General features: G+C 40.5%; 1 long non-coding RNA gene across 2 annotated transcripts; it reads right to left on the bottom strand.

The window, feature by feature from the left end:
• Nucleotides 1–4,328: 4,328 nt before the first annotated feature.
• On the bottom strand, nucleotides 4,329–9,598 carry LOC116375937 (uncharacterized). Of its 2 annotated transcripts, none has more exons than XR_004211354.1 (4): nucleotides 9,482–9,598; nucleotides 8,962–9,317; nucleotides 5,436–5,522; nucleotides 4,329–5,323 (listed from the first exon to the last, which is right to left on the bottom strand). It is a non-coding gene; the product is annotated as an uncharacterized LOC116375937 (long non-coding RNA). The 2 variants fall into 2 exon arrangements; XR_004211355.1 differs by having other exon boundaries at nucleotides 4,329–5,220.
• Between the last annotated feature and the right edge of the window lie 3,625 nt (nucleotides 9,599–13,223).

Here is a 13,223-nt window from a genome sequence, read left to right as displayed (position 1 = left end):
CCAAGGAGGTTTTTCTCTGCGAGAGGCAGGCTAATATATGTGAAGAGTAGGTTCCTTTAACAATGCCCTATGGGGAGAGGGCGCGATGAGAGCTGATGTGGGTTATCAATAATAGTGATTTTTGAGGAAGTACTGGAATAGGACATAAAGTCCGTATTCTCAAGTAATAGATTCGAAGACGTTTATGGTATCGGTTATAATACAAGGTATTAAGTGCAGTGACCAATTAATTATTATCAGGGGAAGTGTGTAGTGCTATCTTAGAAAATCGTTAATAGAAAGTGTGTACAGTCGTGGGCAAAGGTTTTGAGAATGACGCAAATATTAATTTACACAAAGTTTGCTGGTTCAGTGTCTAGATATTTTTGTCAGATGTTACTATGGAATACTGAAGTATAATTACAAGCATTTCATGTGTCAAAGGCTTTTATTGACAATTACATGAAGTTGATGCAAAGAGTCAATATTTTGCAGTGTTGATCCTTCTTTTTCAAGACCTCTGCAATCCACACTGGCTTGCTGTCAATTAACTTCTCAGCCACATCCTGACTGATGGCAGCCCATTCTTGCATGATCAATGCTTGGAGTTTGTCAGAATTTGTGGGTTTTTGTTTGTCCACCCACCTCTTGAAGATTGACCACAAGTTCTCAATGGGATTATGGTCTGGGGAGTTTCCTGGCCATGGACCCAAAATATTGATGTTTTGTTCCCCGAGGCACTTAGTTATCACTTTGGTCTTATGGCCAGGTGCTCCTTCATGCTGGAAAATGCATTGTTCGTCACCAAACTGTTCCTGGATGGTTGGGGGAAGTTGCTCTCGGAGGATGTGTTGGTACCATTCTTTATTCATGGCTGTGTTAGGCAAAATTGTGAGTGAGCCCACTCCCTTGGCGGAGAAGCAACCCCACACATGACTGGTCTCAGGATACTTTACTGTTGGCATGACACAGGACTGATGGTAGCGCTCACCTTGTCTCCGGACAAGTTTTTTTACGGATGCCCCAAACAATCGGAAAGAGGATTCATCCGAGAAAATGACTTGTTCCCAGTCCTCAGCAGTCCAATCCCTGTAACTTTTGCAGAATATCCATCTACCCTGATGTTTTTCCTGGAGAGAAGTGGCTTCTTTGCTGCCCTTCGTGAAACCAGGCCATCCTCCAAAAGTCTTCGCCAAAGGTCTTCTTATGAATTTTGAACGAGTGAAACCGGTGGATTACTGAATAAAGCGTGCCAACTAAACAGACTTTTTGGGATATAAAGAACGACTTTATCAAACAAAACGAAAATTTGTGATGTAACTGGGACCATTGGGATTGCAAACAGAGCGATTTCATCGCTATTTCTGACTTCTGTGACGCCTCTGCTTGTTTGGAAAATGTTTTTAATGCTTTTGTTCCTGGGGCGCTGTCCTCAGATAATCGCATGGTATGCTTTTGTTGTAAAGCGTTTTTGAAATCTGACAAAGCGGCTGGATTAATAAGAAGTTAAGCTTTTAACTGATGTATGACACTTCTATTTTCATGAATGTTTAATATTACACATTTTTTATTTTGAATTTCGCGCTCTGCAATTTCACCGGATGTTGGCGAGGTCCCACTGCTCCACAAGAAGCGTCCCACTGATCCGCAAGAAGTTAAGCATATAGGAATAGCTATTTCTTTGTTAATCATATAACAGAATAGCCGCATGTGTGCACTCCCTCAAATCGTTTGGAGAAAATATCCTTTCTATTTAATTCAGCTTTGTTCAATTGTATTCTTCATACTATAAAATAATACCACATAATTCTAAACAAATCTTGTCTGCTAAATGAACTAGTGTAGCCCACAGCCATTTGGCATGGCCAGATCAGGACCTAACAAGAAAAACTCAAAGTATGCTATTCTGTTCATCTGGAACAGACTACATTTTCTTCATATCATGCTTCTTTAGACCTGTCTAAAATAAATAATGGATTCATTGTGATGGTGTGGGATTTATTACATGAATTCATTAGACTTGTAGAAATGTAGATGTTCCAAAGGTCTGCATCGGTGGCTTGTATGGAAGCCAGGAGATGCTAAATGTGTTTATATCAATTCACGATCATTTACTGTGAGACAGTTATTTTCTTGACAACATTTTGTGACCGCCACAGCCCTAGGTCTGTGGAATGATGTCCCACACCTCTTCAATGGCTGTACGAAGCGGCTGGAACTGGAACACGCTGTCGTACACATCGGCCAAGTGCGTCCCAAACGTGTTCACTGGGTGACATGTCTGGTGATTATGCAGGCGTTGGAAGAACTGGGTCATTTTCAGCTTCCATTACATGTACAGATCCTTGCGACTTGGAGCTGTGTTATTATGCGGAAACATGAGGTGATGGCGGCAGATGAATGGCACGACAATGGGACTTAGGATCTCGTCACGGTATCTCCATCAATAAAATGCAATTATGTTTGTTGTCCGTAGATTATGCCTGCCCATACAATAACCACACTGCCACCATGGGGCATTTTGTTCACAACGTTGACATCAACAAACCGCTCACCCACACGACGCCAAACTCGAGGTCTGCAGTTGTGAGGCCGTTTCGACGTACTGCCAAATTCTCTTAATCGACATGGGATGCAGTTTATGGTAGAGAAATGAACATTGAATTATTTTGTGAATTGAGTGACTGAGTACAGTGTTGACTTATTTTAACCCAGGATGAGTATTTTGAACATTGTGAGGAGTCAATGAGCTCTAGTGTCGGAATTACATCGGAATATAAAATTATGCAGTCATTGCAGTGTAAATTCAACTCATTTCAGTGGAATTTACACCATTTTGAGTCAAATTAACTCTGAAACTCTGACACTACCTTGAGAGTAACTTTAACACTATGTAGACTGGGACCAAATGTTATCTGAAACAGTGTTGAATTCAAATCTACAGGAGTTAAATTAACACTTTTATTTTTACTGTGATGGGATCTTTCATTTCAGCTTATTAAACATGGGACCAACACTTTACATCTTGCGTTTTTATTTTTTTCCATTGTATATTTCAGTATGCTCAATGAGGACATTAATTTAAACCTACCAGTAATTCAAACTCTGAATTGGATTAGGCTCATATACAGGTGAATGTGAATAAGATGTCATCAAAAATATATCAAGCAGAGCCAGTTCAGAAGGGAAACCAGATTGTGGTGGCTTTAGCTGATTGCTTCAGCATATATTACACCAATTGGATTCACAATCTAATTACATGCGGTATATTTAAGTTGACCAGTTCTACACATGCTTCCTACACTATAAGTCAGATGTCAACACTCCCATGCGCTGGTGTCTCTTGCTGCTCTCCTGCTGTAACTAGCTGTTACTCTTTATGCTTGCTCTTTCTGATATCCCATCCCCACCCCAGCCTCCACCTGTGGGTTCTGTTTCTTCCTTCAGGGGATTTGATATAGCATATCGTACTCACTGCCTGTAGTTCTATTATCATCTTCATATGATGCTTCACTCTGGCAGTTAGATACCCTGAAGGAGCAGAGCCTAACGCCAAGACTATGCATTGTAATCTTTTCGAATAAATGGTTAAATGTACACATGGTGTCTCCTTTTGAAAGATATTGACTGACTAACAGAACATGGCCAGAGTAGTGTTTAAACTGCATTGAGCTTGATGATGAATGGTATGCTTAGACTACACTTGGAATTTATGCTGGATCCTCAGTTTGTGTGTATCACATCACATTTGACTCTACGAATGAGAGATGTGCTTGATCAGTTTTTGTACGGTGCTGCAGTTTCCCGTGTCACTGTCTCTGGCACAATAATAAACAGAGGAGTCTTCAGTCTTCAGACTGTTCATCTGGAGATGCAGCTTGCTATTGTCACTGGAGATGGTGAATCAACCCTGAACTTACTGGGATTAGTAAGTGATGCCACCATCACTGCCAGTAATAATTGCAACCCACTCCTTTCCCAGGAGCCTGTCTGTTCCACGTCATCCAGTCGTTGTTTATATCTAAACCAGAGGCTGTACATGTCATTTGGTGGGATTATCCAGTCTGTTTAACCATGGGGCCAGACTCAGTATCTCACCCTGAACACCTGTTGATAAAAATAGAGTATTTCAAACTTGAACAAAAGCTTTTAAGTACACACAACCATCTGTTGAAAGTAAAAACAAAGTGTTTTAAAGTAGCATGTATCCCTATTATGTCATCTTTGTTAAACATGTTAGACTATGATCAGTGTAACACTCAGTCTAGTCGTCAGTCCTTCTCCTCCACTCTGCAGTGAGATAAGTAGTGATGGATGTCTCGTTGGTATGAAGGGTCAGGAGACAGTTGCAGAAATGTGTAATATGGTTTTATATTTCAACCAAATGACAGCGTCACATGTAAAGGCACAGGGACAAAGATCAAACAAACATGTATACAAAACACAGGGTTGAACCCAAACAAAGAGCGAGGAGTACCTCTAATACACGTGGCGAGATCTGTAATAAATACACGGGACGTGACCCGAAAACACAAACGCACAACATGCAGCACGAGAGCCAAAACAAGCACAGTTACTCACACGACCAACGGACAATGGAACAATAATAGACAAGACAATGGTGAACAAAGGGCACACTTATACAGTTACTAATCAAGGATATGGGGACCATATAAAGAGATCAGAGTTTTGCATTGACTCCTCCTCACAGGGTGGGAAGATCACACAGAGATTAAATAGAGAATTCAGAGATGAGGAACAGGTTCATATGTTCTGAATACTTTGTTTATGATTTTTTTTTATGTGACATCAAGAAAGCTTGACCAGACTAGGCAAGAAAGAGGTAGTTTGAATGTTAGAGGCTGGACCCTTTAAATTGTGTAGTTCTTTGTGATATTGTTATTGTATTCTTTACAGTAATGCTATACACAGCATTACTGTAAAGCAAAGAGAGGAAGTAGTACACCAGCTAGCCATATTGTTAGGCGGTGTTGGGGTTTTTGTATAACTGCTTCACCATCTCCAGTCAGTGTCTGTTGAGCACAATAATAAACAGCAGAGTCCTCTGCTCTCAAACTCTTGGCCTCTAAGAACTGTGTGCTTGTGGAGACATCCTCAGTCAGGATGAATAAGCTTTTCAGGGAGTCTGCATGGATAACATCTGTGCCTGAACCATTCTTCATTCTCCCGATCCACTCCAGTACTTTCCCTGGTTTCTGCCTTATCCAGTGAATTGTAGATCTAGTCATTGAATAAACAAAGATTGAACAGGACAATTTAATTGTGTCTGCAGGTCGTTTCGCCTGAGAAGGAGACTGATCCAGTCTGATATCAGAACAAACACCTGCAAAACAAAAACATTTAAACATTCAGTTGAAGATGTGGTATTTACACTAATATAGACTTTGACCATGATACTCAGACATTATTCAGTCACCATGTAATGCTTTACTTACTGTGTATGGACATCACCATGACAATTACAGTGCCCTCAGATATTATTCATATCCCTTGTCTTATTCCACATTTTGTTGTGTTACAGCCTGAAAAAAAAAATGAAAAAAAGAAGAAAAAGAAAGCAATGAAAGAAGCACAGCATTGCACTCTCTGTCTCCTGCGTTTGACTCCACACCCACGACACCCGGAGCATTACAGAATCCCGCACCTAAAGATTGAATGGAGTCAGCAGGAGCAGCAGCCAACCCTCTCCCATCGATGGAGGAACGGGTTCTCCACCACACCACCGTCCTCCATCGGATCGGTTCCGCGATGGATCAAGTAATGGAGAGAATGGACCGATGGGAGAGGAGTGGTCTCCTCTCTCCACCTTCGGCACCCCCGGCTCCGGACGCCCCATCTCCCGACAAGTGTAAAGGGATAAAGAATATGTACATAAAGATATATGAATGAGTGATGGTACAGAACTGCATAGGCAAGATGCAGTAGATGGTATCGAGTACAGTATTTACATATGAGATGAGTAATGTAGGGTATGTAAACATTATATTAAGTAGCATTGTTTAAAGTGGCTAGTGATATATTTTACATCAATTTCCATCAATTCCCATTATTAAGAAAGCAAAGGCTAGCTTTTTCAAACAGAAATGTGCATCCTGTAGCACAAACTCCAACAAGTTCTCGGACACTGTAAAGTCCATGGAGAATAAGAGCACCTCCTCCCAGCTGCCCACTGCACTGAGGCTAGGAAACACTGTCATCACTGATAAATCCACGATAATTTAAGATTTCAATAAGCATTTCTCTATGACTGGCCATGCTTTTCACCTGGCTACCCCTAACCTGGTCAACAGCCCTGCACACCCCACAGCAACTTGCCCAACCTCCCCCATTTCTCCTTCACCCAAATCCAGATAGCTGATGTTCTGAAAGAGCTGCAAAATCTGGACCCCTACAAATCAGCCGGGCTAGACAATCTGGACCCTCTCTTTCTAAAATGATCCGACGCAATTGTTGCAACCCCTATTACTAGCCTGTTCAACCTTTCGTATCGTCTGGGATCCCCAAAGATTGAAAAGCTGCAGCGGGCAACCCCCTTTTCAAAGGGGGAGACACTCTAGTCCCAAACTGTTACAGACCTATATCTATCCTGCCCTGCCTTTCTAAGGTCTTCGAAAGCCAAGTTAACAAACAGATCACCGACCAATTCAATTTCCACCGTACCTTCTCCGCTATGCAATCTGGTTTCTGAGCTGGTCATGGGTGCACCTCAGCCTCGCTCAAGGTCCTAAACTAAATCATAACCACCATCGATAAGAGACAATACTGTGCAGTTGTCTTCATCGATCTGGCCAAGGCTTTCGACTCTGTCAATCACCACATTTTTATCGACAGACTCAACAGCTTTGGTTTCTCAAATGACTGGTTCACCAACTACTTCTCAGGCAGAGTTCAGTATGTCAAATCGGAGAGCTTGTTGTCTGAACCTCTGGCAGTCTCTATGGGGGTGCCACAGGGTTCAATTCTCGGGCCAACTCTTTTCTCTGTATACATCAATGATGTCACTCTTGCTGTTGGTGATTCTCTGATCCACCTCTACGCAGACGACACCATTCTGTATACTTCTGGCCCTTCTTTGGACACTGTGTTAAATAACCTCCAGACGAGCTTCAATGCCATACAACTCTCCTTCCATGGCCTCCAACTGTTATTAAATGCAAGCAGAACTAAATGCATGCTTTTCAACCGATCGCTGCCCACACCTCCCCATCCGTCCAGCATCACTACTCTGGATGGTTCTGACTTAAAATATGTGGACAACTACAAATAGTTGGGGCGTCAGCGTAGCCTTGTGGTTAGAGCATTGGACTACTAACCGAAATGGTTGCAAGATCAAATCCTTGAGCTGACAAGGTACAAATCTGTTGTTCTGCCCCTGAACAAGTCAGTTAACCCACTGTTCCTAGGCTATCATTTAAAATAAGAATTTGTTCTTAACTGACTTGCCTAGTTAAATAAAGGTTATATAAAATACCTAGGTGTCTGGTTAGACTGTAAACTCTCATTCCAGACTCACATTAACTTCTTGATACTACCCATCCTGCATGCGGGAGCGTAATCATCGCCTCACACTAATTAGCATAACGCAGCGGACATAAATATCACTAGAAAATGTTCATATTCATGAAAATCACAAGTGAAATATTGTGAAACACAGCTTAGCCTTTTGTTAATCACCCTGTCATCTCAGATTTTGAAATGATGCTTCACAGCCAAAGCAAGACAAGAGTTTGTGTAAGTTTATCGATAACCTAGCATAGCATTATGTCCAGCTAGCTGCAGGAAGCTTGGTCACGAAAATCAGAAAAGCAATCAAATTAACCGTTTACCTTTGATGATCTTCGGATGTTTTCACTGACGAGACTCCCAGTTAGACAGCAAATGTTCCTTTTGTTCCATAAAGATTATTTTTATACCCAAAATACCTCCGTTTGTTGGTCACGTTATGTTGAGAAATCCACCGGAAATAGCGGTCATGACAACGGCGGAAAAATGTCCAAATTATATCCATAATATTGACAGAAACATGGCAAATGTTTTTTATAATCAATCCTCAAGGTGTTTTTCAAATATCTATTCGATAAATATCAACCGGGACAATTGGCTTTTCAGTAGGAGCGAGAGGAAAAATGACTACCTCTGTCCTTTACGCAAGAATCACTCTGAGAGCCCTCAGCTGGCCACTTACGCAATGTAGTCGTTTACGCTCATTCTTCAACATAAAGGCGTGAAACTACGTCAAAATGCTGTAGACACCTGAGGGAATACGTAGAAAAAGGAATCTTGTTGATATCCCTTACAATGGCCAATAGGGTTGCATAGGAACACAACGGTTTCAAAATAAACGGCACTTCCTGATTGGATTTTCCTCGGGGTTTCCCCTGCAATATCAGTTCTGTTATACTCACAGACAATATTTTGACAGTTTTGGAAACTTTAGACTGTTTTCCATTTTCTGCTCTATTCCTTGGTTCCCTCCCTCCCCTGTCTTTCATTCTTCTATCTGTTTTTCAGATTTTCCATCAGCCAAGTTCACACTAGACATGTTTGATCTTTTATACAGTGCTGAAAATCTAAGAAACAATAATATTTGCCTATGTGGGACAAAACAATTATTATATATCTCTTACTGCTCATCCCCTCTTGGGAATCTATTGTGGAGTTCCCCAGGGATATATAATTGGTCCATTACGGTTTTTAGTTTGAGTATATTTATGTTTGCTGATCACATTAATTTGATTCTGTCCGATACAAATACTCAAAATGTAATGGCTAATATGAACTAAATTCTGTAAAGTTGAATTTTGGTTCATGTAAATAATATGCTTTTCACTGTTGTAATGTGTGTGGAATATTTTATGAGGATAATATTGATATCAGTGTTTTTTTCATTAGTTTTGAGTCCTTCTGCTCTCTCATAGAGGGTGTGTCTGAACAACAGATGTGGGTCACTGCCTCTCATACCGTGATCAGGTTTGAACAGTTTTTGTACGGTGCTGCAGCCTCCTGTGTCACTGTGTCTCTGGCACAATAATAAACAGCAGAGTCTTCAGTCTTCAGGCTGTTCATCTGGAGATACACCTGCTGCTTGCTGTCATCTCTAGAGATGGTGAACCGACCCTGAACAGACTGGGAGTAGGCAATATTTATGCTGTTATAATGTGCTGCCATAAATTCTAGTCCTTTCCCAGGAGTCTGTCTGATCCAAGCCATCCAGAAGTTACTGAATGTGAACCCAGAGGTTGTACAGGTCAGTTTGTGTGATTCTCCAGGCTTTTTAACCACTGGTCCAGACTCAGTCAGTATCTGACCATGAACACCTGTGGAAATGAAATACTCAACACTTTAGATTGCAAACATTCATACACATGAACAGTGATGTCTTCAAACATGTCTATATACCTATTTGTAGCAAATGACTTCTGAAAAATTACTGAAAATGATGGAACATTAATTATAGTGAACACAGAATATTGTAACTTACTTTTTACAAACACCACCATGAGTACTAAACTCCAGACAGTCCTCATTGTTCAGTGATAGTCAGGTTATATGCTGTGCTTGCTACCGAATCAATCCACATAATGAGAAGGCTGAGTGTCTGATTATAAAGGGATAAACGGGAGGGAGACTTTGCATAGACCGCCCTCTAGAGGTTTAAATATCCTGACAGGGAGAGATCTTCTGCTCTATTCCTTTATTCTCTCTCCTCCCTGTCCTTTGTTCTTCTCTCTGTAGTTCAGATTCAACTTATGAGACGTGTTGACTATAATGGCTTTAGTATGATGTGTTGACTATAATGGCTTTAGTATGATGTGTTGACTATATATAATGGCTTTAGTATGATGTGTTGACTATATATAATGGCTTTAGGTCGATGTGTTGAAGATCAGCAACACGGGGACAACATTTTTACTTGGAGTTTAAATGTCTGAAAAGCTTTTAATTATGTATGCTTTTGGTAAAGTTAGCTTATTAAATTATAATTTGACCATTTTTGAGACTGAGCATTAGTCTTAATATGTTGATATCTTGTTGTGGAGCTGTATATTATGTTGTGCTTGCATCATGCTCACATGGGTATCTGGGAATTTGTTCAGGTCTGGTGCTGGTTTGTATCACTGTGGAGGGTAGCGATCACAGTAATACACAGCTGTGTCTTCAGGTTGCAGGCTCTGCTCTTTTAAAGACACAGAGTTACTGGAGGCCTCTTTTGAAATGCTGAACTTGTTTTTCAGTGCATCATTTTGTAGATATCTCCATTACCCCATATATTGGAAATCCACTCCATTGCTTTCCTTGCAGGCTTTCGAACCCAACCTGTGACACAGCTTATGCTGCTATCACTAACAGAATACCCAGAGACCTTACAGGTGATGCTCAGAGACTCTCCAGGCTTTACAACCATTACACTTGGCTGGCTGAGTTCAAGACCCCCGCAGTACACATATTGAGCATCAACCCAAATGCTCAGATCTTTGGTTCCAACCACCTTGTCTTTGTGAGACGCAGAGTAGGTGAACGGAATAATCTCTGCATGTGTGGTTTCCACCATGAAGCATGGAGGAAGAGGTGTGATGGTGTGGTGGTGCTTTGCTGGTGACAGTGTCTGTGATATATTTAGAATTCAAGGCACACTTAACCAGCATGGCTACCACAGCGATACGCCATCCCATCTGGGTTGCGCTTAGTGGGACTTGTTTTTCAACAGGAAAATGACCCAAAACATACCTCCAGGCTGTGAAAGGGCTATTTGACCTCATGATACTGGTTATGATTATGCAAAGCTGCCATCAAGGCAAAGTGTGGATACTTTGAAGGATCTCAAATTTAAAATACATTTAGATTGGTTTAACACTTTTTTTTTTTTTGGTAACTATTCTACAATGTAGAAAATAGTAAAAATGAAGAAAAAACCTTGAATGAGTAGGAATGTCCAAACTGTTGACTGTACTGTATATAGGACTCAAACGTTTCATTCCAGCTAAACAATGGGTGTATAGCATTTTTCTAAAATAAATTCATACACATCTAACGTCGATCAATTAAACATTTGAGAACAGTAATATTTTACACACACATGAAGGTCCCCATAAGTAATCATTTCTGATGAAAAAACACAAATGGGAAAAACTGTGATAATTCCCAGCACAACAACAGCTCCTTCACATCTCCTTAGATATTTCATATGACTATGTCTCTGCTCTCAGTGAGGTATAAGAAACATAAAACCATGCATAATATAATAAAACAATACTAAAGGTTCTTACAGTATAATTATCATCGATGAGTTGGTGGATTAATCTTCATTGTTTGTGATTATTATTTCTGAGAAAAGGTGTTTCCATTGTCAGTTTGTAACAGTTGTTTTCAAATGTATGGATTTATGTTGCAGTGTAAAATTCAATAACATGGCTATGCCCAAAATCATGTTTATAGTGAGGTTTCAGTAGGGTTTGATGAGGTCGCCTTGGGGTCATGATAGGGGCTGCACCAAATGATTGATGTATTATAATAATTGATTATGCTTATGTTGTATCAATAGAAGGGGAAGGGCTATAAGACCCCTCCTCCACTACATTTATAGGGTCCTGGACTACAGATTAGCAATACATATATATGCATTATAAGGTTTAATATTGTTCCACAGTCCTTTTCTAGTCTCTGCCTCTTATGAGAAACGGTCTGAGAGATGTGTGAGTTATTGCAGTCAAAACAGGGTGTCTGTGAGAAAGCGCCTCAAGGCTAAAAGAGATTCATAGACACAGAACCGTGCAGGGGAGTGAAAGAGATAAGAGACAAGATAGACATACCACTATAAAGCAACTTGGGGAATGGAAAATTACTGCTGAGCCCTTAGAAAACACTGGAACTATTGTTCTCTCCTGCAAGTTTGTTTATCTGTATATGCATGGGCTTGGTCTCATGAGTAGAACGTGTTGACGTAGGCAGTTACATTACTATTACTTGACTGCAAGCATATTAAAGCAACTTAGAGCTTTCCTATTTCGCAGAACTCAGGAGAGACATAAGTTGTATGTTTGATCTTTGACTTCTGTCTATAGCTGTATTCTAATTAAAATATCTTAATTTAATATGTGCACATTCAGCGTATTCATTATTTGTTAAGTAAATAACGAAGCCCAGAAAAAGAAACCCAACAGGTTACATTGATACCATTGTCGTGTGGGGTGTTAATTTGACCTGTTCAGTGTTGATGTGTCCATACAGAAGCAAAGGGGTATGGCGTAATATCACTGTGGCCCCGGTGTAGTCACAGTGATAATGCCCTCGAAGCCGGTGTATGGAGGATATATTGACATGGAGGTTGTTAGACCCGACAAACTTGTTTTAATTCATACTATTTCATCCTTCCACAAGATATAGTCCCAACACAAATCTAGGGCTGCTACACCAGCCGGCTGGTCATTCATTCTTTCGTTTTGGTTGCGAGAGACGCGACCCAGTCGTTCATTCTAAATGTTCCATTGCCATATTGGCTGGCCACGTTCTTCTACCTTACTTGCTATCTGGCCAACTACAGCTACCTTACAGTCACATCAAACAGTGCAGCCAGAACAACAACAGTAGCTGCATTTGCATTTGTTTAAGCTGTTTTCTAGCAACATTTATTTGGACACGTCCACAACAATGATCTAATGAGGCGCAATTTCACCTGGCAGAAAATACTCTCTCATCGGGACACTGTTGTTAACATCTTATGACTAGGGGTTCTGCTAGCACCACCACCCCCCCCCCCCCTCCCCAACATTCCGCTGAAAAGGTAGCGCAGGATATTCAAAAATATTTTGGGGGAATATTTAACTTTCACACATTGACAAGTCCAATACAGCAAATGAAAGATAAACATCTTGTTAATCTACCCATCGTGTCTGATTTTTAAAAATGTTTTACAGCGAAAACACTACATATATTTGTTAGATCACCACCAAATCCAAAAAAACACAGCCATTTTCCCACCCAAAGACAGAGTCACAAAAGCAGAATTAGAGATAAAATTAATCACTAACCTTTGATAATCTTCATCAGATGACACTCATATGACATCATGTTTCACAATACATTTATGTTTTGTTCGATAATATGCATATTTATATCCACAAATCTCGGTTTACATTGACGCCATGTTCAGAAATGCCTATAAAATATCTGGAGTAATTACAGAGAGCTACGCCAGATAACAGAAATACTCATCATAAACTTTG

The sequence above is a fragment of the Oncorhynchus kisutch genome, linkage group LG10 (assembly GCF_002021735.2).
Source record: "Oncorhynchus kisutch isolate 150728-3 linkage group LG10, Okis_V2, whole genome shotgun sequence".
NCBI lineage: Eukaryota > Metazoa > Chordata > Actinopteri > Salmoniformes > Salmonidae > Oncorhynchus > Oncorhynchus kisutch.
This window is presented reverse-complemented; position numbering and strand designations above follow the sequence as displayed.